Source organism: Hemicordylus capensis, chromosome 3, assembly GCF_027244095.1.
Source record: "Hemicordylus capensis ecotype Gifberg chromosome 3, rHemCap1.1.pri, whole genome shotgun sequence".
In the NCBI taxonomy this organism is placed as follows: Eukaryota; Metazoa; Chordata; class Lepidosauria; order Squamata; family Cordylidae; genus Hemicordylus; species Hemicordylus capensis.
In genome coordinates, this window is record NC_069659.1 from 18,335,512 (window position 1) to 18,361,354 (window position 25,843).

At 45.6% G+C, this 25,843-nt stretch overlaps 1 long non-coding RNA gene across 1 annotated transcript in view; it reads right to left on the reverse strand.

Moving 5' to 3' along the window:
- LOC128348843 (uncharacterized) overlaps positions 1 to 25,843 on the reverse strand; it is a 60,445-nt gene that overhangs the window by 6,815 nt on the left and 27,787 nt on the right. The window contains exons 2-3 of the long non-coding RNA XR_008318378.1: positions 1,323 to 1,455; positions 881 to 991 (exon numbers count right to left, since the gene is read on the reverse strand). This is a non-coding gene — a long non-coding RNA (uncharacterized LOC128348843). The remainder of the gene's footprint in view (positions 1 to 880; positions 992 to 1,322; positions 1,456 to 25,843) is intronic.

Below are 25,843 nucleotides of genomic sequence, written 5' to 3' on the forward strand. Positions count from 1 at the left end.
GGGGGACCCGAGTTCAAATCCCCATTCAGCCATGAGACTTGCTGGGTGACTCTGGGCCAGTTGCTTCTCTCTCAGCCTAACCTGCTTCACAGGGTTGTTGTGAGGAGAAACTTAAGTATGTAGTACACCGCTCTGGGCTCCTTGGAGGAAGAGCGGGATATAAAATGTTAAAAATAAAAAAATTGAGATATTCAATACTGTATAGAACATAGAATACACATTTTATTCTAACAAGTACGAGAGCAATGGTGCTTCCTTGCCCCCTCTTTCTTATTGCAGCCCCTTTAGCCCCTTAGATCTCAGGAGTGGCTTTTCAGGGGGCTCAAGAAGCCACGGCAGGAAAAAGGAATGAGGATGGGTTGTGCAAGCATCACTGCACTCATGCTAGTCAGAATAAAATCTGTTGTCAAATAATTGTATTGTGAAGATCATAAACAATACATATATAAATAAGTATAAATAAATAAATAAATAAATATATACTGCATAGTTGATGATCATTTCCTCCTTATCCATTGCCAGGTTGATGGGTGAGGCTTGTGGGCAGGATAATAACAGACAGGATCATGTTAATTGTCCACAAATGCACTGAAACCAGCATGCAGTACTTTGTGGTTTACCCCAAACTGATCTACAATCAATTCCTTGGTCTCTTTGCCAACACCAAAAAATGAAGAAGAACCCCAGGAGGATATAAATGGAAGGAAAATGGGAAACCACTGTGACAACCCAGCAACCCCTTTCTTCTATTGACTGTTTATTGTCCTGCCATTAAGGTGCCATTATCTCCTAACTAATTACTTTACATAATGGAAATGGGGAAAACTAATAAACATGTGGATGAGAGCAGAATATTAAAAGGTGTATATTATCATAATACCTTGACCCCAGCACAGCGGGAAATAAGCCCTCCATTCTGAACAACTCGCTTTAGATTACTATTATGTATTCTCTCTTCAAACGCTCTGGGCTGCTGGAGCGCCACTTGCTCCTGAAAAACAGGCAAACAACACAAGATAAACCTTGTCAAGTGTATTACAAAACAATATATATAAAAAACCCAAAGGCATTTGCTATTTTTTAAAAACTGTTGATTCTTAGCCTAACCTAGGGGTCTCCATTTTATCAGCTTTAAGGCTGATAAGGATACACTGTCCCCGGAGTAATAATAAGGAAACCAGGGAAAATAAGACACTTTTTCATTCTTTCTATCCTCTGGGGTAATAATGAATACAGCACAAGAGGAGAAAGGGGATAGGAAAGTCATCCATCTTGGGGACTCAAAATTAATGGCCCTAACATACAACATGAAGGTTCCGTACCTTTATTAGTTACCAACCAACTGCATCTTGCAGTGAGGGCAGAGCGGGAGAAAACCAAACAGGAAATAAGTGAAGGATGGGGCTCACAAAGGGGTTGTTTTGACAGTCCTCTCAAAGGAATATGGTAATCATCCTAAAGTGCAAAAAAAAAGAAAAGAAAAGAAAAAAAAGAACACGCAACCTTAAACAAATGGAAGTAGTGGAGCAGAAAAATCTTTTGCCTGGTTGCAGAAGGAGCATCCCTTTTGAGGAGGAAGAAATCACCCTCGTTTCTCTTACACCTGAAAGGTCTAGCTAACTGTCAGGGATAATCACTTTCAAAATAATGTCACGAGGAGCATTCAGGGATGCAAAACTGTTTGCAAAACTCAGGAGGCAGCTAGAATTTGGAGGTGCCATCTTGAAGGAAGGAAGAGATGGAGAACTGAACAGAGGAAACCACGGAATAGAACCATCGCACTTTAGATCTGGGAGGTACCTCAGAGGTTTTCTATTCCAACACACCACTCAGTGCAAGAAACTGCTCCAGAATCCCTGAGAGATGGCTGCCCAGTTTCTGCTAAAAACAAAAAACAAAAAAACCCTCCAGCAAAGAAGAGCTCACCACTTCACATGGGAAACTGCCAGACTGTTCATAGAGATACAAAATTCTTCCTAATATGTGGCCTATATTTACTTCCTTGTTATTTCAACCTATTGCTTCTAGTCCTGGGGACTTTCTAGACGGCACCTTTGAAATTGCTTCACTACAGCTAGGCCCGCTGTCCATTTGTATGATCTGGGTTTTGACACCATCTTGCATATGGGAACAGCAGGGTGCATTTGCATAGCCACAGCCTGTTTCGGATCTTATCTTGACGTTTCAGGCTTACCACATTAGAGCTCTTCTCACGATCCATGACAAGAGCTGCAGGGCGGTCTGCAGGGAAGGAGGGTTTAACGTACCTTCCCCAGAGACAATCACCATGGCTTCCCTGGGCAGATGGATTGCCAGCCCAGACGACCGGATGCTCGCCTTGCAGCTCCTGGGGTTGGGGTGCTGGGATGCGCCACCACACACCGCAATGCCCCCTGAAGTCCCAATAATGCACTGCGCGAGTGCATGGTGCATTACTGAGATCCCCCCCATAAGTGAATCAGCTGCGGCTGCAAGCAGCCATAGCTGACACATGATTATAAAAATGAAGTTAAGGGACCACTCACTCCCTTAACTTCATTTAGCATGAAACAGTGTTCCTTCTAAGGCATGCACACGTGCGTGGGTTTGTGTTTTTTTTGTCCATTCAGTTAATTTTAAGAACATAAGAACAGCCCTGTTGGATCAAGCCCAAGGCCCATCTAGTTCAGCATCCCGTTTCTCACAGTGGCCCACCAGATGCCACTGGAAACCACAGGCAGGAGTTGAGGGTATGCCCTCTCTCCTGCTGTTACTCCCCTGCAACTGGTACCCAGAGGCACCCTGCCCCCAAGGCTGGAGGTGGCCTAGAGCCCTCCGACTAGTAGCCGTCAATAGACCTCTCCTCCATGAAAATTATCCAAACCCCTCTTAAAGCCATCCAGGTTGCTGGCTGTCACCACATCTCGTGGCAGAGAATTCCACAAGTGGATTATGCATTGTGTGAAAAAGTACTTCCATATGCTGGTCCTAGATTTCCTGGCAATCAGTTTCATGGGATGACCCCTGGTTCTAGTGTTATGGGAGAGGGAGAAGAATTTCTCTCTATCCACTTTCTCCACCCCATGCATGATTTTATAGACCTCTATCATGTCTCCCTGCAGTCATCTTTTTTCTCAACTAAATAGCCCCAGGTGTTGTAGCCTTGCCTCATAAGAAAGGTGCTCTAGGCCCCTGATCATCTTGGTTGCCCTCTTCTGCACCTTTCCCAGTTCTACAATGTCCTTTTTTAGATGTGGTGACCAGAATTGTACGCAATACTCCAGGTATGGCCGCACCATAGTTTTGTATAAGGGCATTATAATATTAGCCGTTTTATTTTCAATCCCCTTCCTAATGATCCCTAGCATGGAATTGGCCTTTTAAACAGCTGCTCCTGAGATCCTGCTCAGGTTGAATCGGGAAGGCCCCACTCTGAATGCATCTCTGCACACACTGCCTTGAGACTCTGCCCCCATCGTTGTCTGCATCCTCTGTAACAAGTAGAAGTTGGCACTATGCATGCGCCCGTCATGGTGCGCGCGTGCCCTTCGCCACCAGTGGTGCACACGCACCGTGACAGGCACATGCGTAACACCAACTTCTACTTGTTCAACCTCAGCGAGGGAGGAAGTGGTTTGTGAAATCCAAAGCAGCTGGTCCTAGATTTGGAAGTTTTGAAGCCAGATGGTCCTAGACCAACTGGCTTCAAAACATTAAGGCTAGCTGTCACCATGATTCACCCCCCCACACACACAGTCTGGAAAGCACCCTGCCCTCAGGAAGAACAAAGAACAATACTGATCCGTCTTCTGTATAACAGTCCTTCTGATATTTGAAGACAGCTACAATATCTCCCCTTAGTTTTCTCTTTCCCAAGCTAAACATATCCAGCTCCTTCTTTCAACCATTCTTTATAGGACTGGTTTCCAGACACCTCAACCTTCTTTGCTGCCATCCTCATTAACCATTCCAGCTTAACACCAGGCTTCTTAACCCACAGTGAGGCGCTTCACACGAGCAGTGTGAAGTGCAATTAGGGCTTGTGTGGGGAGAGTGGGCTTGATCCGCAATCCCCGCATATGAGCAGTCAGCTCGCCCTGGGCGGCCGGATTGGCCACCCACATGATTACCGGCTCCGTCATGGAGCCAGTTGGGGCGGCAGGGATCGGGGGCCACCTGGCTCTCGAAAGCCCCACAATGCCTCATGTGAGTACGCAGGGCATGCTGGGGAGCCCCCTGATGCCAGGAGGCTTGTTGTAGCCTCCCGGTCAGTTGTCTCATCATTAGTCGTCATGGTGCGAAGCCGTGCCATGGCAACTCACAGTCACAAAAATGGAGTTAGTAGAGCACTCGCTCCGCTAACCTCATTTAAAGGGGGGTATTGTAGAGGGCTGGCGGCCGGGAGCCGCACAGCTCCCATGGTGGCACATGACCTGCCAGAACAGGCCTGGGCTCCCTTAGCCTGGTTTTGGCTGGCCGTGGGAATCAGAGGTACACTTAGGTAATTTTGGAGCCTGGACCTAAAAGCCTTTTGGGGCCCCAGCACCTCCAGATAAGCTGCAATGCATCAGAAAATGCTCAGGGGAAGCTGGAAACTCTTTTTATTTCTATTTTTGAAGATATTCTGAATAAGATCCTTCCCACTGACTAGCAGAGAGACACCACGTTTTGCATGCTCAGAATTTGGAGGGGGGCCCTCATGCCTGCAGGGGACTTGACCTCCGCCGGGACGTCCAGTCCAAAGAGCGCCACTGGTGGGAATAGCCTCAGCAGCTAGTGCATTTTGTTCTGTTTCTTTCTCCTCACTACCACCAACAGTGCATAATTAAGATATCCAGGGTCTAACTATGCAGAACTTATCCATTGTGCGTGGAAGTCCTTTTTTAAATGACTGGCTGCTGGTTGTAATTACTTTATGGTGGGAGGGGAGGAAAGCCCTCATAAATGTTACATATTTATTTGTTTAAATATATCCTACTCTTCCTCCATGATGGACTGCATGGGCATGGACAAGAGGTGCCCAGCCAGGTGGTCATCCATTTGGGCGGTGACCAAGCCAAGACCTGCTTAAGCTTTAGCAAAGCTGCTTTATTGTGGTACTTCTTGAAAATCAGAGCTGAGCCATATTTTTAAAAATTCAGAAACGTAATTTGAAGGAATTTCAGAGCTGTGTTCTGGGTTGCTTTGACCTCAATTAAGCCCTGCTTCCAGGGGAAAATGGAAATGAACACACCGGAACAGGAAAGGGAAGCTGGAAAGGCAAAAATGAAGGAGGAAAGAAATTGGGAATGCAATGTTGATTGGAAAAATGGGTGGGAAAAGAGGAACAGAGAGGGAGTGGGGTGGAGCTCTAATTTGGTGCACATTTTGAAGGAATACAAACTGAGAGGAGAGGAGAGCTGGTCTTGTGGTAGCAACTTGCAAGCATGACTTGTCCCCTTAGCTAAGCAGAATCCACCCTGTGTGCATATGAATTGGAGACTTGATGTGTGAGCACTGCAAGATATTCCCCTCAGGGGATGGAGCCGCTCTGGGAAGAGCAGAAGGTTTCAAGTTCCCTCCTGGCTTCTCCAAGATAGGACAAGATTTTCGTGAGAGGAGAGCTGGTCTTGTGGTTGCAAGCATGACTTGTCTCCATAGCTAAGCAGGGACTGCCCTGGTTGCATCTGAATGGGAGACTTGATGTGTGAGCACTGTCAGATATTCCCCTCAGGGGATGAAGCCACTCTGGGAAGAGCAGAAGGTTTCAAGTTCCCTCCCTGGCTTCTCCAAGATAGGGCTGAGAGAGATTCCTGCCTGCAACCAGAGAGAAGCTGCTGTCAGTCTGAGCTCAGACAATACTGAGCTAGATGGACCTATGGTCTGACTCAGTATATGGCAGCTTCCTATGTTCCTATGTTCCTTCCTAACTGCCAAGCATATGGGACCTGTTTTGCTCCCCTCCTACCTCCCCGCAGCCAGCTGGCCACCTCTGCTACTGCCACCTCTTTCAGCCGACTCCCAGGCCGTGGGAAGGAGTTGGCAGCCCCCAGCCCTCCCCATCTTTGGCCACCCTGGCTCCTAAGTGGCCCTCCTGCTGCCTTTGGACCTTGATCCTACTGGGGATGAGGGCATGCATGTGGCCTGATGGAAACACAAGGTGCATGCATGCCCTCATTCCACGGGGGCTTCTGGGCCTGGTGGAAGCAGGATAGGCCTGGGAGACTTGAAAAGTAGGCAGGCAGCAAGCACAGAGGTGAGGCAGCATGGGGAGGTGAGTGGTTCGCATGCACATGAGCATGCGCACACCACCACGAATGGGCCGCCTGCTGCTGCGTGGGAGGGAGGCTGCCCATGTTTAGTGACTGAACGGAGGCCCATTCTCACCTTGCTACACCCCTGGTGTTGAGCATAAAAAAGTGGTATAAAAGAATAAATATGTGAGATAGAAAGCATAAAGAATGAAAGGAGCAGAGGAAGAGAAGAAAAATGCAAGGCCAATCTCCTCAGGCAGCTCCTGAGGCCCATTGCTCCGGAAGGGCCAACCACTCACTCCTGGTCTACTACACTCCTTGCTATTTTGATAATGCTCACTCCTGTTGTATCCTTTCTAACATTCTATTTTGTTATTTATGTCCCAGTGGCGGGAGTGGTGGTGAGGTGGAGTCAGGAGCAGAGGAGGAAAGGAGGAAGAAAGCAGAAGAGAATGGAGTTGTTTTTGGAAAAAAAATTCAGGCAAACCTACAAACTGTAAGGCATTTACAAAGGCGGCAGATATAAAACAGCTCTTCTGCCCACTCCCTCTGGGTGGTGGTGAGGATTGGGCACAGAGCCTTCCAGATGTAGAGGGAAAGTGAGTTGTCAGGCAATGGCGGCAGTAGCAAGGAGGAAAAAGACTGTCATGCTCACCAGTTCTCTGAGGAAATGAGAGATAATGGTCTTGAGAAGGAGAGGCCACACCCTAGAGGGAGGCCCTTTGAGGGTATCCTGCACCCATACCTGGTACTAGGAGTGGAAGTGGAAGGGAACAATGGAAAGAAAAGGAAGTGGAAAAGTTAAATTCTGAAGAAGGGGGGAAACTAAGAGAGTAAAGCCCGATTCAGACATAGAGGTGGTTCACATGATCGGTGTGAAGAAGCGCTGTTCGGAGTAGTTCAGGGAGAGTGGGCTTAGACCGCTCTCCCCACACATGGGCAGGGAGCCATCCCTGGGCAGCTGGATCGGCCGCTCACATCACTGCCGGCTCTGTCATGGAGCCAGCAGGGGTGGCAGGGATTGGGGCCAGCCAGCCCCCAGAAGTTCCAGGATGCCTCCCACAAGTGCATGGGGCATTCTTGAGAGACTCCCAGGGCTGGGAGGCTTGTTTCAGCCTCCCGGCGGGGGTCTCCTTGTATGCTGCTGTGGTGCGGAGCTGCGCTGCGGCAGCACACGATCAACAAAATGGGGTTAGCAGAGTTCTTGCTCCGCTAACCTCATTTAAGGGGAGGGGTAGTTTTTGAGGTTTGCTGCCGGGAGCCGTGTGGCTCACATGGCAGCAGACGACCAGGGAAAATTGGGCTATTCTCCCTTAGCCTGATTTCCCCTGGTCGTGAGAATAGCTTCATAATGTTGTCCACTGTTTGTACACACAGACATGTTCTTTTTTTAAAAAATGACTGATTGTACTTGCATTCATTTTAAAAATGAACATGGGTACAGGTCCCTCAGATGCATGATATAGATAGCAAGGTGTATGGCTCATTGTACAGTATACAGCGCACACACCTATGTGAGCATTGAACATAACATGTGGATAGGGTTAAACACAAGGCAGTGGTCAGGACAAGTCCTTTGAAAAGCAGAACATAGAGGAAGAAGAGAACCCTGCTTCCTTCTCTTTCAGTATTCTAGGTTCCAGTCCCCAGCCCCGCTAATCGGCAGGTTCAGCTTGAAACAGGCCATTTCATGTGTTTTGAGATCAAAACAGAACACCCTATAAATAAAGGGCCTGCTTCAAGCTTGGAGCAGAACAACCACTGTTCTGATCGAAACATTTTGATGTGCCAAGTGCCATTTTGGAAGTCTGTTTTTCCCTTGCTGATTGTTTTTCTGGCAGTGGGTACCAACTGGATTGCAATCTCCTTGCTTGATAGAGGTCTATAAAATCATGCGTGGTGTGGAGAAAGTGGATAGAGAGAAATTCGTCTCCCTCTCACATAATACTAGAACCAGGGATCATCCCATGAAATTGATTGCCGGGAAATCTAGGACCAACAAATGGAAGTACTTTTTCACACAATGCATAATCCACTTGTGGAACTCTCTGCCACAGGATGTGGTGACAGCCAACACCTGGACGGCTTTAAGAGGGGTTTGGATAACTTCATGGAGGAGAGGTCTATCATCGGCTACTAGTTAGAGGGCTAAAGGCCACCTCCAGCCTCAAAGGCAGGATGCCTCTGAGTACCACTTGCAGGGGAGTATCAGCAGGAGAGAGGGCATGTCCTCAACTCCTGCCTGTAGGCTTCCAGAGGCATCTAGTGGGCCATTGTGTGAAACAGGATTCTGGACCAGATGGGCCTTGGGCTTGATCCAGCAGGGCTGTTCTTATGTTATTATGTTATTATGTGTTATTTATTTATTGATTTATTCAATTTCTATACTGCCCTTCCAAAAATGGCTCAGGTCAGTTTACACTGAGAAATAATAAATATTTGTCTGTTTGGAATGGAAAGACAAAGAAAGGGATGGTGCAAAAGTAATCTACTGATGAAAACAGACCAAATGCATTTCAAGGATACACCTCTCCCTAAGGGGAAAGTATACAGACACCAAAAAATACAAAGCTTCTCTCCAAAAAAATGACTGCCATCTATTTGGAATGACTACGCCCCAGTGACTGGACATATTCGAATCACCCCTCAACAGGGAAGAAGGCACACATAGCATGCATCAATTCTCTCTTCATAATTTGGATTTGCATGCAAGGGTTAAAAGAAATCTTCCTATTGGGTAGTTACTACATTTATGACCCCCTGCCTAGATTGTGATTATATCATTTAGGAGGCCCTGGCAGGTTGTAATCAGAGGAATGGAGTGTGAAATCCAAAAGGTGCATTAGGAAGAAGTTAGGATTAGATTTTGAATTGCTCTTTATGCAATATGAATTATCATGTGAAATACATGTTTATTCATGTATCCATCCATCCAACCATCTCTTTTCAAACAAAGGTGAAGCAGAAAACAGAAATTTGGCGATGTCTTATGTGATTTGTTAATTTGCAAGCAGCCTCGGGGAGCTGTCCTAGCAAATCTGCACAGCCTTGGCTAGCACACATGAATTAGAACTGATAACTTCAAGGAAGTGTCAGACGGGCAAACAACCAGAACCACTTAGACTGGCTACTCAGGACAATAGGAGCATGAGATTCAAAGTTTCAGACGTCATTTAGGAATGTATTCTCCTTGAGAAATGTCAGTTGCCTTATAGAAACTCTTTGGCTGCTCTTGAAATTCTCAGATTTCTCTGAGAAGGAACCTTCAAATTCACTTTGAATTTCATTCTAGGGAAAAGCCAGTGACCACCTGGATTTAAGTGGAACTAGTAATGAGCTGGAAAGTAGAGCTGAGATTCAGAAACATGTTTTGTCCTGGAAAAGTGCTCCCTCTTTTAGCCATTTCCAAGGAAGTGGAAGTGGAAGGGACAGAATATATCACCAGTTGCCTCCGCAACAGACTAACATGTTGTTGGGGCACATGTACCCCAACCTTAGATCCAGAGGTACCGGCCCAGAAGTATATGGAATTCAAGCCTGTGTCTGATTTCATTTTATATTAAGAGTTCGATTAAATGCCTGGACTCAGGCGAATTGACACCCAGATCTGCCTGGGTAATGCCTGGTAAATTATTTGTAGAGGCAGGGGTAATCTAGCATTGTTTATCAGTGTTTGTGGAACTCACAAGAGACTCAATGGGTCAGGCTTAATTACCAGTCTCACACTGCTGAAATTATCCCCTTACCTCACTGACAGGATGCTTCTGCCTCAGTCAAATGTATTGATTAACTCTTCTCACACATGTACCCCTTTTTATGTTACTTTAAATATTATCTTGTTATAATTACACACTAGATAGAGGTACACAAGAAATAATGTAATTGCTGTCTCACACAAATAGAACTAATTCTCTCACTAACTCCTGACTTTTAACACCTTTTGGGACCAGGCTAGCAAATCTGGGACAAGAGAAGGGGCCCATTTGCAACTCAGAGATGCAGATTTGCTTTGGGCAATGTCCCCTCCTCCATAACAGAAGATGAGATTAAGATCTCTCTGGACTGGCTGAATAATTAAAAGATGATATCCAGAAGGTAACAGCAAGTTGTCACTTTTTGGGGACCCAGGAAAAGGAGGGGATTTGTATAGACTCTATGAGAGATCAAAGGAAAATACAACTATAAAGAATGAGGCTAATACTGGACAGAGAGCTAGCAATCTTGTGCCTACACACAATCTTGTGCCTACATGAAAGATCTGCTCATGAGCAATCCAAGGGTTTGCTGCCCAAGCCATGGGGCTAGAGGCAGGAACTCTTTCCATGGGAGAAGGGACTGTTTGTGACCTCTGCTGCTAAGTGAGAAGTCAAGACTTCCCCAGCCATGGTGCTCTGACTCTCAGCCGTGCTCTGAGCAAACTGCATGCTTGATCTAAAAGCTCCTGTCTCCAGCCAAAAGCTTCTCTCCTTCAGTTGAAAGCTCCACCGTTCTCAAGCCTCTGATCTGGGTAATATGCCTCCCCACAAGCCTTGGATCCCTCCATCCTTTCCCCTCCTTCTCCTTTCCCCCCTTTCCCTCTACTAACTCCTGATCTTCCCAACCCATGCCAGTCCTCAACCTTCCTTACCCCACCCCCTTTTCCATCTATATCTGAATTCTATTAGGCTCTAGGAAGATTTAATACACACACATATGTTAGTTAGGAACACTGGGTGAATATTGGTGCTGGCTAGGGTTGAAATATTGTTAGTAATATTGATAGAATGTTCTGCTTTCTGCTCAGCTAGATTGATGTTGTTATTCCTTTATACTCAATAAAGCCCATTGAATCATTTAGGATTGGTTTGATCTCCTTTATTCCTTGTGCCCAGATCCTACATGGTCACTATATAAAAGAACTTGGTCACTTGGTGACACTTATGAGACAGGCCTAATTTTGTATGCTAGCTAATGAGCATATTTAGTATACAAATCAGGCCTGGACCACAACAATGTTCGCTCCCCTTCCCCATCAGAGTAAGGTCAAATATAGGCAATGCTTGCTGTCACTTGTGGGTCGAATTCGGGTGTAACGCAAAACCAGAGTTAAATGGGACAGAGGTTAGAACTCTGTTACATCCAAATTTGTGCAACTGCAGTTTTGTGGTGAAAGCAACCTGCGAAACTCCAGTTTGAATCTTCAGTTTGCAGTAAGGTTCGCCACCGAGACCACAGGTTTGGCCACCAAAGCGTTATGTCAGAACACGGATGATGCTATAACCGCAGTTCTGCTTTTGAAGCTTTTGAAACCACAATCATAGAGACAGTGGCACAGACCAGCCTGGGCTCATGCCAGCTCCATGCCTGCAGCACTCCTCCCTGGCTACCACTCCGAGCCCCAGCCCCGCCCTTCCTGTCTCCGATCCAGCAATGCAGTTGCCTGGCAACAAGGACGCCACCATGTCCCATCCCAAGCTTGTCAGCCTGTCAAGCAGCAAAGTCACACAGGGGCATTGCTTCTCCCCACTCTGTCCCTTGCTCCCCGCTCCTGGAAAGCAGGAGGGAAAGGGGGCAGGATGACAGGGTGGGCTCTAAGTGCTTTGCTCCCTGAAAAAGAAGCAACAAAGATGTATGTTCATAAGCACAAGCACTCCAGCTGGCAACATAAGCAGCCCCTTCTCCCATGTACAGCTCTCTCACAGGAGTGTCAGGCCATGGGGGCTCTATATCAAGCCAGGTTGCTCTATGCAGGAAAGCTGCAGGGACAGGTATCCCGGCAATTGCTCTCCCTGTCCTAGCAACTGCTGCCAGGTAGGTGTCAAAGCGTGCCCCCTGCCAGCCTGTCTGCTCATGTGGACATGTACACCTTTGCTTGTGCCCCGAAATGGTGACCCCGCTTTCCTGGGGTCACTGGAAATCAGGGTTCCCCTCTCCCGCAATTGCCTGCAATGTCAGATCTGCAAACGGCTCAATGCTAGCCTGCACCCAGGAATTTAGAAAGAGAGTAAAAAGCCATCTCCACACCTAGTGTTACCCCTGTCTGTACCCGCAGCTAGGCTCTGACACATGGAGCATCACAATCTCCTTTGATTCCGTGAAATGTTTTCCATGGGGGGGGGGGGGGTTGCAGTGAAAAAGTTCTATCTTTAACCAGAGAGAGTGGGGGCCCCACACAAGTGGGGGGGCCCTTTGGTTTGCTCAACTGATGAGCATGCAGTCCGACGGAAGACCTAGGGTTCACCCCAATGCTTCTCCCCAGTAGATTGGCCCTCTCATGAGAGGAGTAGCCCACCAGGAGCAATCTGCCAGTGGAGTTGGAGTTCAGTTTGGGCCGCATGGACTGCTTTGCCGGGGCGATCCCTCGCAAGAGCATCCTAGGTCCTGGTGGGACAGACCCCACCACACCCCATCCTTTGCCCTCTCTCTCATCACTCTGTTTTGTTCTTTCAGATGCCAGGTAAAGACTTTTATGTTCCTCAGGCTTTTAAAAAACATTTTTGTTCTGATTTTAGTTGTATTTCATTGAAGTTTTAAGGGTTTTATAAATGTTATGTTTTATTATATTGTCTTATTGTTTTACTCGTGAGCTGCTCAGAGAACAATTTGTATGGGATGACCATACAAATAATGTTGTTGTTGTCGTCATCCTCCTCCTCCTCCTCCTCCTGTTGTTGTTGTTGTTGTTGTTGCTGTTGTTGCTGTTCTTCTTCTTCTTCTTCTTCTTCTTCTTCTTCTTCTTCTTCTTCTTCTTCATTAGATACATGGTGCTATGACATCATCACAGACACTGTGTGAACCCTGATTGACCAGGATCATGCAGAAGGAATGGCACCTGGAACAGCAGAGGTGTGAAGGGAACGCAGCAGCTATGATAAGCCACAAACAAAAATGAAAGAAGTTCATCTGGGATGTCAGATGTATTTTGTACATTCTAACCAAATTTTTGCCCTGGGTTTTTGTTTTTGTTTTGTGGTTGAAATTGATTGCAGAACCATGCAGACTGTTCCTGACAAATTTCACTTGTCTGCTCAAAACTCTTAAAGCCCGTTGAAACATTCCACAGGGCTGCCTCAGGAGGAGTCTCCAAATTAGGCAAAACGACAGTGGCAACTCTAATGTGATTGTCGTTGAATCGAGCCAGACCGAAGCAACTCAGACGGGGGAGCTGCCGCGAGGCCTCCTCCCTTCCACTCCTCCACCCCCGCCAACCACTATTTTTGAAATATGAAACTAAGCTGCAGCTTCTGCACATTCAGACACTTGTCAATCATACATACATTCATAGTCCAGCTGGCATTAACATAAGCCTCCAGAGAAATCTTCCTAGGCATAATGCTCCCATTTGCGTGAGTACGTGGGACATGCTTTTCTGTTGGATGGAATAAATGTGCACTGGTTGTGTCCATCACCTGTAATCTTTTCTCCCTGTAGCAGCTCTTCCTATCCTTTGAATAAATGAGATGGGGATGTCTCCTTTAATTCTGCCTACTTCTCTGGAAGCGGGACGTGGTGGGGGGAGCCTCGTCTTTGTATATGCACTGCCTAAATCCATGGGCTCTCCTCCCTGTCAAAATATTCCAGTCAGAAAGACAAAAGCCACGGCAGCTTCTGATGGTGGAAAATTCCCCTGACTAGTCACCTCACCGTTGTTATGTATTAAACATCATATACAATCTGCTACCAATTTGTAAGCTTTTACTCCCAGATAAAGCTATTTTACTGATGAAAGCGCCTCACTCCCAGGGAGCTGTTGCACCAAATGACAATAGCAGCAAATTCAGGAAGACAGGATTGTGTTTCAAAAGTGTTTCAGTCGTGGTGTGGCGTTGGTGGCGGTGGGCAAGGGACAGGTGTGAGAGGTAGGCCTGGTACTGAATTGGTCTCTTGCTGAAAGGTTCAATGCATTGGTTCCCGACCCCTCCCATGCCCCAGAGGATCAGATTTTATAAAATGTGGCAGTCTCTATGGATATGTGTGGGAAAATATGTATTTATGTGTGTATTTCTCATCATGCCAACTGGAAAAGGGTCTCTGATGGTCATCTTAAAAGATGGAGAGCTTCATGTGAGCATAAGTGGCAGTGCTTTAGACAGGGTAGGCAAGAGTTTGATAGGAGAAAACAGTTTGTGAGAAACTTCTCTCTTTTTTCACTTTATTTATTTATTTTTAATTACATTTATAAACCGCCCCATCCAGAGGCTCCGGGCAGTGTACAACAACTTTTTTAAAAGACATAAAACCCACAATTCAAACACAATGCTAAAAACCAATATAAAAACAATTCAAAAACAATTAAAACCATTTAAAACCAATTAAAATACTTTTAAAACAACAACAACACTTTACAAGCCTTGGAAGGCCAGGCCAAACAAATAGGTTTTTAGGGTTCTCTTAAAGGCCGACAGCGAGCCTAAACTGCAGATATTTGCCAAGAGTGCATTCCTTAGACCAGGAGCAGCTACAGAAAAGGCCCGGTTCTGAGTCGCCACCAGACATACTGGTGGTAACTAGAGACAGAACTCTCCAGATGACCTCAATGAGCAATGGGGATCATACCGAAGAAGGTGTTCTCTAAGGTAACCCGGACCCAAGCCTTTAAGGCTCCTGATGATAATATATTGTTAGACACATTAGAAAAAATGGATCTGATACCCTGTAAACCGAGCCAAGAGGCAACTTTTAAAGTGGGGATTGTGTTACATTTAGAAGAGGGGGAGCAACTGCCACTGTCCAACCCCAGCACAGCATCCCTCCAGTGGTTGTTGCTTATGTTGATCTTATGCTTCTTTTCAGATTGTAAGCCCCTCAGGGACAGGGAGCCAGCATGGTGTAGTGGCTAGAGTGCCGGACTAGGACCGGGGAAACCCGAGTTCAAATCCCCATTCAGCCATGATACTAGCTGGGTGACTCTGGGCCAGCCACTTATCTCTCAGCCTAACCTACTTCACAGGGTTCTTGTGAGGAGAAACTTAAGTATGTAGTACACCGCTCTGGGCTCCCTGGAGGAAGAGTGGGATATAAATGTAATAATAATAATAATCTTATCTATCTATCTATCCATCTATCTAAACCATTTTGAGAACTTTATTAAAATGTGCTATAGAAATATTCATAAGAGTAGTAGTAAAAGTAGGAGTAGATATCCAAGTTAATGGGCAACTAATTGAATTGTGCATATGATATACTGTACAAAAATCACATCTGTATTATCTGTGTTTCTCAACTGGGAACACGGTGCACAATTAAGGTTGAGATACTATATATACTTATTTGGGATAAAGCCCTTTTATATAAATAGGGCTTCCTTCTAGATAAACATGCATAGGATTGGCCTGCATGCTACCTATGGATAATATTGCATATACCATTAATTCTGAACCATTAATTCAGAAGTTTATTGCATAAATGGTGTATCTGTTTTTGCAGATAAATGTCCCAAATACGTATATGAAGCCTGCTCGCAAGAGGGCAGAGATATCTCTATCGGGCAAAATGAGCAGGTTCCACAGAGCCCTGGGATGGACTCATGGCAAAAGGAATGGGAAGTGATGAGACAACTCAACAGCTGAATGAATTGAATGAAGACAACTAGAGCTTATTATTTATTTATGTTATTGATACTCCAATTTTCTTCCTTCTTAGGGTAGTGTACATAGGGTTCACAGGCAGGCTCCTGTTCAAGCATTGACCAGATCTAGGCCTGCTTAGCCTCAACAAGGCCTCACAGAACTTTAAACAATGTCCTGTTATAGTACATACCAGGGCAGTCCATGAAGATGTTCCAGCTGCTCTGGGGTGAGTTGTCTGTACAATCCTACTAGTGGGTAAGAAGTCATTATTGTACTGCACATGAGATGCAGATGTGTGGTAGAATAGTCATTTGTGTAAGCACACAGATATCCACACTGAATGCACACAAGTTTCTTAGGACCTGGTCTCAAAGGGGAAGGATTGGCTTTCTACAGAAAAATACTAAATAGTCCATGAGCGAAGTCCACAAATTTTGGGCATCAGTACCATCCTAGGGGACAAATGCTCACAGTGATTCTTAACAATGTCTACGTTCCTAGAAATGGAAAATAGGCAATAGTATTGTTGCCCTTATGGCTTTCTCTGTGTTATCACCCCTTCTTTAGCCCTACCCTCAAATAATTAGGGTAAAATTGCAATCATTTTTGCACAGAGAAATGGGTTAGGGTAAGAGTTATGGATGTTTAAACTGGCTCAAGGTCGAGCTGGTTCACCATTGAACCAGTTGGGCTCGAGGACTCACCCTAGAGATGGACAGAACCCATTTTAGCTTGATCTTGAGGCGAATCTCCCAGGCTGGTTTGGAGCCAGTTCAGGCTTCTAGAGATTTTTTTAAAATATATATATTTTAAAACACTCACTGCTGGGCCCAGCAGTCTTGGGGGGCTGCTACTTTGGCCATGGGGGTGTCTATGCCATCTCCCCCTTCCCCAATGGCCTCCCCCTGCTCTTCCAAAGGCCATTTTGGCCCATTTTCGGGCCATTCCAGCCATTTCTTTGGTGGTTGTGGCCATTTTGGAGGCCACCACACATGTGACCTGGTGGCCGGGTCATGACCCAGGCCATGCAAATGGCCAGGGCACATGCATTGTGGCCTCCAAAATGGCTGCCACCACCTGAGAAAGCATGGAATGGCCCCAAAATGGGCCAAAATGGCCCCTGGAAGAGTGGGAGGAGGCTGGCAGAAGGGAGAGGGAGATGGCTGAGACCCCCTTGCAGCTGCGGCTGCACCCCTCTAGGACTACTGGACCCAGCACTGCATGTTTTTTTTTTAGTTAAAAAAACTTTAGAACCCTCAACCAGCTCAAATTCAAGCTGAGCCAGGGGTTTGTTAGGGGTGCACCAGATTGGAATCAAACCGAACTGGGCAAACCGGTTTTGTTCACACCCCTAGTAAGACTTGTGGTCAAAGCTAGGGTAACAATGACCAAATTGTAGTGAGATTGTTCACCAAAACTCATTTCCCAGGGGCGGGGAGGGCTGGAGGAAGGCAGGATCATTCCTACCTCCCCCCACATGAGCGCAATTGCTGCCCTGCTCACCATACTGCACTCCCAGATGATCGCCACTATGGCAAGTGGCACAGCAACAGAGATGCCAGGGGAAGGGTGCCTGGCCTCCAGATATCCCACAATGCACCACACAGTGCACCTGAGGCTGGGGCACTGTTCTTTTGGCCTCGATGGACAAAATGGCCGCTCGCAGCATGGGAAGATCTTCAGGCAGCCCAGTCATCCATACAACTGGGTAGTGGGGGAGGCAGTTATGTGCATGCCCTTCTACCTCACTTTTAGCCTGGGTACAAAATCCGAGCTACCCGGTCAAGGAGTTCCGAGATCGGAACTGGTCCCAGTGCTTCTCATGACTGACTCTCTACCCGGGCCTGGGCAGCCTTACCTGGGTAGAGCTAATTGTTAGCTCATTCTTTCCACAGAGTAATCTTTGAAAGGCATTTCTGCCCATTTTCATTTTCACAATATCGATGAAATTTTATAGTCATTTTTATATTTCTAAAACTTTTTAAACTGTTTCAAATACTATTGCAAATTTGATCATTGTATCCCTGATGATCAGGACAATAAAAGCATGATAACACATGGAAAGCTGGATGTATTGCAATGCTATCACTTCTTTTCCATCTCTAGGGCTGAAAACTTTGTCAAAAATCACAATCAGCATTTGTCTCCCCCAACGGTACCAATGGCCCCAGCTGACTCGTAGTGGTTAGAGTATTGGACTGGGACCAGGAAGACCCGAGTTCACATCCCCATTCAACCATGAAACTCACTGGGTGACTCTGGGCCAGTCATATATCTCTCAGCCTAACCTACCTCACAGGGCTGTTGTGAGGATAAAAATAAGTATGTACACTGCTCTGAGCTCCTTGGAGGAAGAGTGGGATATAAATCAATCAAACAAACAAACAAATGTCAGAAGCTGACATACCACACAGAGTATCTTGTTGATGTAAACAAAAGGCACCCATGGTGCTGTGAGACACCCTAAGCATGCCTGTGCTGCTGTGGGGGTAGGCAGGCTGTTCCATGCCTACTAAGCATGGGTGCCTCTCTCCTCCTGCATTGATTTTTCTCTGAGAGTTATGTCAGTCACTGTGTCCTGAAGCTTGGATGACATTTCAGGCAATTCAAAAGTAGGTTTTTAATTCAGAGAAGGGCTGGGGTTACTTTTTCCTGTTTGGGTCTTGGCATGCGTTCCTGTCTCTAGGAACTGTGCCGATGATGAGACAGAAGTTGTATGCCTAAACAGATTATCTTCATGACTCCTGACACATAAACTGTTTCTGAGAGGTTAGTGGATGCTTCATTCATATCTTATTTATGTTGTTAGTGAGAATTCCAAAGCACTGCTCTTAGCACCACAGTAACCTCTTCTGGCCACTAGAGGCATGATGAGATGTTAATAGGTCTCTCTTGGTCAGGTAGAGTCAGTTGTTCAGTTGTTGCTGAAGGCTAGTGCCTATTTGGGTATATTGTCCAGTCTCTCTCTCTTAGTATGTGATGTTTTAGTTTCTTAATAAATCTTTATCTATTTTTTGAACTCACCCTAATGGCCGCATTTGCATGTAACACAGAACTGCTGTTGAAAGCGTCCTCCAGATGTTACGTGTGAATGCAAGCAATTGGAATTTGGCACAGCAGCGAACTTGAGGTTTCAGATTTTTAACTCCAATCTGAACCCTTGGGTTGTAGTGAGTTTCATCACTGCAACCTGAGTTTGGATGGAACCTGTGGTATGTCCGAATGTTGAACCACAGGCTGTGTCCCCTTCAAACAGAGTTGAGGGAGGAAGCTCCTCCCTCAACTCTGGCTGTAATTGGCTGTGCAGGCTGTCCTACAGTCAAGAAGGAAGCCCACAAAGCCAATTCCCCCTCCTCTCTGCAGTCGCACTGACTGCAAAGAGGACAATCTCTGTTACATCAGAATTTGGATGGGAGAGCAGGCAGAGGGGGGAGCGGAACCGCAGGTCCATTGGACCCGCAGCTCCGTGTTACGTGCAAATGCGACCAATGTCTCCAAAAAAGATCTTGGGCTGAACTTCTTTACCACCAGCTCACACTGTGCTATGTGCAGGTTTTAATCTTTCTCCTCACACCCCTCAACAATTTACATCAAAGGGAATTCTGCATTTCTCTTACTGCTCTTTGTGTGTCTGTTTAGGAGACAGAACAGTTTATATAATTAAATTCCTGTTTTACTGGAATTTGTGTTTCTGTGCATGTTATTTTTCAGGAATTAAGGCCAGCTAAAAATGAGACAAAAACTGGGCTGAAGATTTGACAAATGTTTACAGGTTTTTAAAGAGATATTTAAAAGGGTGGTGATTAAACAGGCCCTTACACATGTGGAATTTTGTGTGGAATTTGGCAGAATCTGATAGCTGGAACTGACTAGAATCATGGCTTTTCTTTTTTCTAAAGGAACAGGTTTACATCCTAATGAAGCACTGGTGCAATAGGAGAAGTACCAATGCTTCTGAACAGTTCAGCTAACTCAGCTACACTGCTGGCTCAGTGGTGGGAGCAAATTTGAATTACCATCTTTCGCAGGAAGTGTTCTTTGCCACCAGAAAATATGTCCCTGAGGGTCATGCAAGCCTCAAGGACATATTTTCAGGTGACACAGAGGGCTTCAAGGTGAAGGGGAAATTGTTGAAATGTACATGCACGCGCGCACACACACACGCATGTGTAACTTTAACTCTTCAGAAGCACTAGTGCTACACTAGTGCTTCTCCCATTGCAACAGTGGTTCCTTAGTTATAATGTCAGCCACTAGCTCTTATTATTGTGGGGATGTGCTTTAAAACATACCCCCTCCTGGCAATCCAGCATGTGTTCTGACCACAGAAACCAGTCAGCATGGTATAGTGGTTAGAGTGTTGGACTAGGACGGGGGAGACCTAGTTCAAATCCCTATTCAGCCATATTTGCTGGGTGACTCTGGGCCAGTCACTTCTCTCTCAGGCTAACCTACTTCACAGGGCTGTTGCAAGAAGAAACTTAACTATGTACACTGCTCTGGGCTCCTTGGAGGAAGAACGGAATATAATTGTAAAAATAAATAAATCTCTTCTACCAGAATGAAAACATGCTGAGTGTTGAGGGCGAACCACAGCGAGTAACGGCCACATACTGCCTAAGAAATAATTCACATTTTCACCTGACAGCTCCCATCACCAGTTAGGCAGGGGTTAGGTGAAGTGGATGCTAGACTCAGTCCAGGTGTTTCCTTGCTCTCCTCCCTATGGCCCAACAAGTGATCATTGCTGATGGAACTAACACAAAGGTCCTATAAACTAGATAAAGGGAGAAGCTCTTAAAGGCCAACACGGAGCATCTGTCCGGATGCATCCAGACTAACCTGCGCTTGAGCAAACTTGTTGTACTAGTGCAAAGATGTTGGACTAACCCTGGTTTTGAGCAAACATGTTGTACCTAGTTGTGCTAGGTAGGGTCTGTATGACAACCCTGGTCTCTATTCCAGATCAGTGTTGCACTACAGGGTGCAACAGGGTGTGCTTGTGCAACAAGGCACAGATGTTGATGGCCACATCATGTTCTACTGTCTTAGTTGCACAAACACACTGCTTGCACAACTGGCCAACAGTGCAAGAGCTTGTGCAGCTATGACCATCCACACAGCTACGTGATCTTCGCACATGTGTATAACTTTGTTCACTGTATGAGTGCAGCCAAAGGCCAGATTTGGACAAAATAGGAAACTGGAGGTCCCTTCACCTCCGGTTTCTTTAGCCGCACATCTGAATTCAGGAAACCAGAAATAAAGGTGAAGAGGGAACTGTGGTGTCCCTCCCTGAACACCTTTGGTTCAGAGTGGAGTTTAAAGGTAAAGTGTGTCATCGAGTCGATGTCGGCTCCTGGCAACCCTGTGGTTGTCTTTGGAAGAATACAGGAGGGGTTTACCATTGCCTCCTCCCATGCAGTATGAGCTGATGCCTTTCAGCATCTTCCTATATCACCGCTGCCCGATATAGGTGTTTCCCATAGTCTGGGAAACATACCAGTAGGGATTCGAACCGGCAACCTCTGGCTTGCTAGTCAAGTCATTTCTCCGCTGTGCCATTATGTGGTTCTAGTTTTGCGGTGCCGGTATTACATCCGAATGCTGGTGCTGCAGTTTTGGCCCCATGGAACTGGAGTTGAGGGAGGAAGCCTCCAGTGTGATTGGCTGTGCGGACTGTCCATCTGTCAAGAAGGAAGCCGGCACAGCCAGCTCCCCCGCCTCTCTTCAGTCTTGCTGATTGCAGAGAGGCAGCTCTTCCCAATATCTGAATGCGGATGGGAGGAGGGGTGTGGGGCATGGAACTGCAGGTCCATTGGACTCACAGTTCCTCATTACGTCTGAAGGTGGCCTGAAGGTAGAAACCAGAGATAAAGGTGAAAATGGAGCCCTGAACTCCAATCTGAGGTGGGGCAAATCCATTGCAACCGAGACATCCTCAGGTGAGCAGCAGTACCCAGCAATTTAGGAATACCTGCAACCCAGTGTCTGCACTTAAGTACAAGCTTTTGTGTAAATGTTTCAGTGGCCTTTGGAAATAAAGGTCATCCATCCATTGGAAATAATGGCCATCCAATAGCATTTATGCAAGGGCATTTCTGCACAACTGTGCACACGGTCCATTACAAGGCAGATGGAACATTGCACAGTATGTCAGCCAGTGGACAGAGTAGGCACCAGCTATCAAAGGTCATTGATCAGGATCCTGCTTTTCACTAGCAAATGCCAAGGTATACAGCAAGGAAGCCATTTTGGACAATCTAAGAGCCCTATGCAGGAAGTTACATTAGACATAGGAGGAAAAAAGAACCCAGGGCTATTATGGCATTCTGTTGGTGACTATATTGTGAGGGTAAGCAATAGACTCCAAAGGTGAATGTTTCATTTGCTGATAACCTCCGAGGACTTTTAATGAAACAGATGGGCTATTGAGGCTGACCAAGTGGAAGAATGCATCTTGAAAATGTTTATGAACTGTCGTGCCAATTTGCTTCTAAAGCATTAAAGAGAAAGTGGGCAAGGGGGAGGAAAAAGGAAAGCGATTGCCAAGGTGAAGTATCAATCCTGTGAAGGGAAGCCATTTATCACTGTAGTTAAGAACTTCAAGTGTCAGCCTCAATAAATGGAAAGGTCCGTCGATGTAATTCTGCTCACTGGTGCGTGACTTCAATATATAATGCTTAATTAGGTGTACTAAATTAACTTATTTCTATGTAAAGTTTTTGTGTTGTATGGAGTGAGCAATTTGTTGTTGTTTTTAAAGTCTATGCAGAAACTGGTTTCACATCACAGCTCTGCACTTTGTATTCAAATGGTTCGGCAAGGCGGCAGCATACCTCCTTGCTGCCCCATTGCTTCCTTGGACTGGAAGTGACCAGAAGTCACCATCGTACATGAGCATCCATGTGGCATTTGTGTGTGTATGTACAGAGTGCGCACACACACCGGATAACTTCCGGTCACTTCTGGTACGAAGTAGTAACGGGGCGGCAGAAGGGTACGCTGCCACCCTGCCAGACCGTTTGAATGCACAGCGCCGGTGGGAAAACATGGCAGAAGGGGTAAGAGCACCTTCCCCCACCCTTAAAGTTATCCACCACCCACCTTCGAACCGGCTCAAAAACTGGTCCACGAAACCGGTTCAGTGATCCTAGAATGGAGCACCAAACAGTTCCGTACACATCTCTAACTGTGAACCTGTGTATACAAGAAGATGGTCTACCCCTGAGTTATAGCTCCATCTCTAAAGAGGAATATCTTACAGCAAGCAGTACTTGAAGGGAGCACCCACCCAAATGCAAAGCAAAGTTAACCCTGTTTAGCAAAGGGGAAAACTCATGCTTGCTTCTGGAAGACCAGCTTAATCCTATTGCCCTTTGTTCATTTATGGACTGAATTAGGAACTGTTTTCTCTAACAATAAAAAATTAATTTTTAAAAATCATGTTTTTGTAAAGCTTCTTAAGAGGTCAGTACAAAGAATACCATCCCTGCCCATGGGATTAGGAAGGGGATGCACTGAGAGATCACCTATCATGATCTCTTCTGTCGGCATCCTGGCATGCTCCTGACATGTCTTTTTATTGCCTACGATGAATATGATGTATATTTACAAATACGACAAATATTTATATACCACTTTTCAGCAAAAGTTCCCAAAGCAGTTTAGATAGATAGATAGATAGATAGATAGATAGATAGATAGATAGATAGATAGATAGATAGGCTCTCCACCGGGCTCACAATCTAAAAAAGAAATATAAGGTAGACACCAGCAACAGTCACTGGTGGGATGCTGTGCTGGGGATGGGTAGGGCCAGTTGCTCTCCACCTGCTAAATAAAGAGAATCACTGCTTTTAAACGATGCCTGTTTGCTCAGTTAGGAGGGGGCTGTTCGTCTGAATTGCCCCATACAAGTGCTCCAGATATTAGTTTAAACAAGTATCTAGGACAGGCCTGCTCCACTTTGGTCCCCCAGCTGTTTTTGAATGACAACTCCCATAATCCCCAGCCACAGTGGCCAATAGCCAGGGATTATGGGAGGCCAACATCTGCAGGAGGGCTGAAGTTGAGCAGCCCTGATCTAGAGTGAGTGTATATGGGCCATTTGGATGAACAGCCCTCCCTCCCCATGATAAAGGGTCATATTGGGAGGGTGTCAAGAATCCTAAGAGCATGTTATGTCAGGAAAATTATTCCTGTGTCCCCTTTCTAATTGCACAGGCAGGGATGTCACCATCCAAATAAGGGATGGGAATGAAACAGGTTTTGTGTTTCATTTCGAGCTTGAAATGGAATGCAAAACGCTCAAAACAATTAATCAAAACAGCGGCTAAGACAGTTGTTTTGACAAAACAGACTCAAAACATTTCGAGTGTTTTGAGTGTTTCAGCCATAGGGAACAATGGGGAAATCAAAACACTGAAGACCCACACACACCCCTCAAAAGGCGGGGAGAACTCCCAAGGTGCTGGTGTATTTAGATTTACTCAATATTTTAATTGGTATACTTTCATAAAATTAGTTTAATGTTGACTTACACATTTTGAGGCAGTGCTCTTCTTCAGAGGCAATTCTTGAGTAGATAAAATGAATCACGTTTGCTTTTTGCCCATAAAAACAAACTTTTTTGTCCAGAAAAACAACCTCCACTTTTGCTTTGAAATTGAAACACCCAGTTGTTCCCCATGAATAGCTGCTAGGGACACCAAAGTGGGTTGTGTGGTAGGGCACAATAGGTGCTACCTACCACACAACCCACAAAAGAAATGGGCAAGCAGGTGATTTTCAATCGATTTTCAACCTTTCCCCCCAAACCCCCCCAGGATCCTATGAGGAAAGGTTAAAAAAATTCTTTTAAATCACCTGCTTGCCCATTTCTTTTGTGGGTTGGGTGGTAGGGCACGCATCATGCCCTACCACAGAACCCTCTACCACAGAACTCATTCCACCTTGTATTTCTTTTAGATTGTTAGCACTTATTATTTATAACCATCTTTATTTATAGTTCTATGGAAATTGCTTTGAGCAAATTTGTTGAAAAGCAATATAGTAGTATTCGTAGTAGTAACAGCAAAGTTTCGACTTGCAATGCTTCACGGGATTTATAGTTTAAGTTTTGAGTACATGCTTTTCATCATCATCATCATCATCATCATCATCATCATCATCATCATCATATTTGTTCGCTGCTCCATAAAAAAATGTTTTCTGGGCAGTTTACAACACAACATTAAAACATGAGGTAAAAACACACAACAAATTAAATCATAACAGACCAAAAGGGTGGTGGTGTGTGGTGGTGGTGGGGGGGGAGAAAATACAGAATACAATACAAAACAATTTAAAAGGCATTTTTTAAAAAATCAGTTAAAATAAGATCAAAATTTAAAAGGCCTTAGTGAACAAAAATATCTTCACCTGGCATCTAAAAGAACAAAGTGATGAAGCAAGGTGAACCTCACTGGGGAGACTATTCCATAAATGGGGTGCAACCACTGAAAAGGCCCTCTCCCTAGTAGCCTCCCGCCTCACCTTGTTTGGCAGGGGCACTCGGAGAAGGGCCTCCGAACAAGATCTTAAAGTCCAGGTTGCGACATATGGAGCAAGGTGCTCTCTCAAGTAACCTGGTCTGATTTGTACCCAAATCTATTTGTTTTGGGCGATTTGTGGAAAAAACAGATCTCCCCTGTGTTAGCTGGCCAGATTTGGGTCCAAAACAAATTGCCCAGATTTTGGAACTGAAAAATTTGTAGATTCCTTTCATTCTACCATTTCTAGTTGATCTCTCTTCCTGACTCCATTTTGTGTCAGAAAATCTTTTTGAAAATCCCGCCTCTCAAGCTTCAGATTGGTGACTTACAGTGTGCAACAACTGGCTGACAATTCCCCCCTCGTTCCAGACTGGCTCGTTTCCATTCAAATCTGGGGCTGCCAGGGGTGACTGACCCCGCATTGGCTAGGGGAAGACTCAAAGAAGGGACAAGGGTGGGGGGAGTTTGAAGGAGGGATTTTCAAATGTACTTAAGGAGGCAGCCAGCCACCATTCTGCCTTTCTGCCTCATGGGAGAAGAGAGAAAG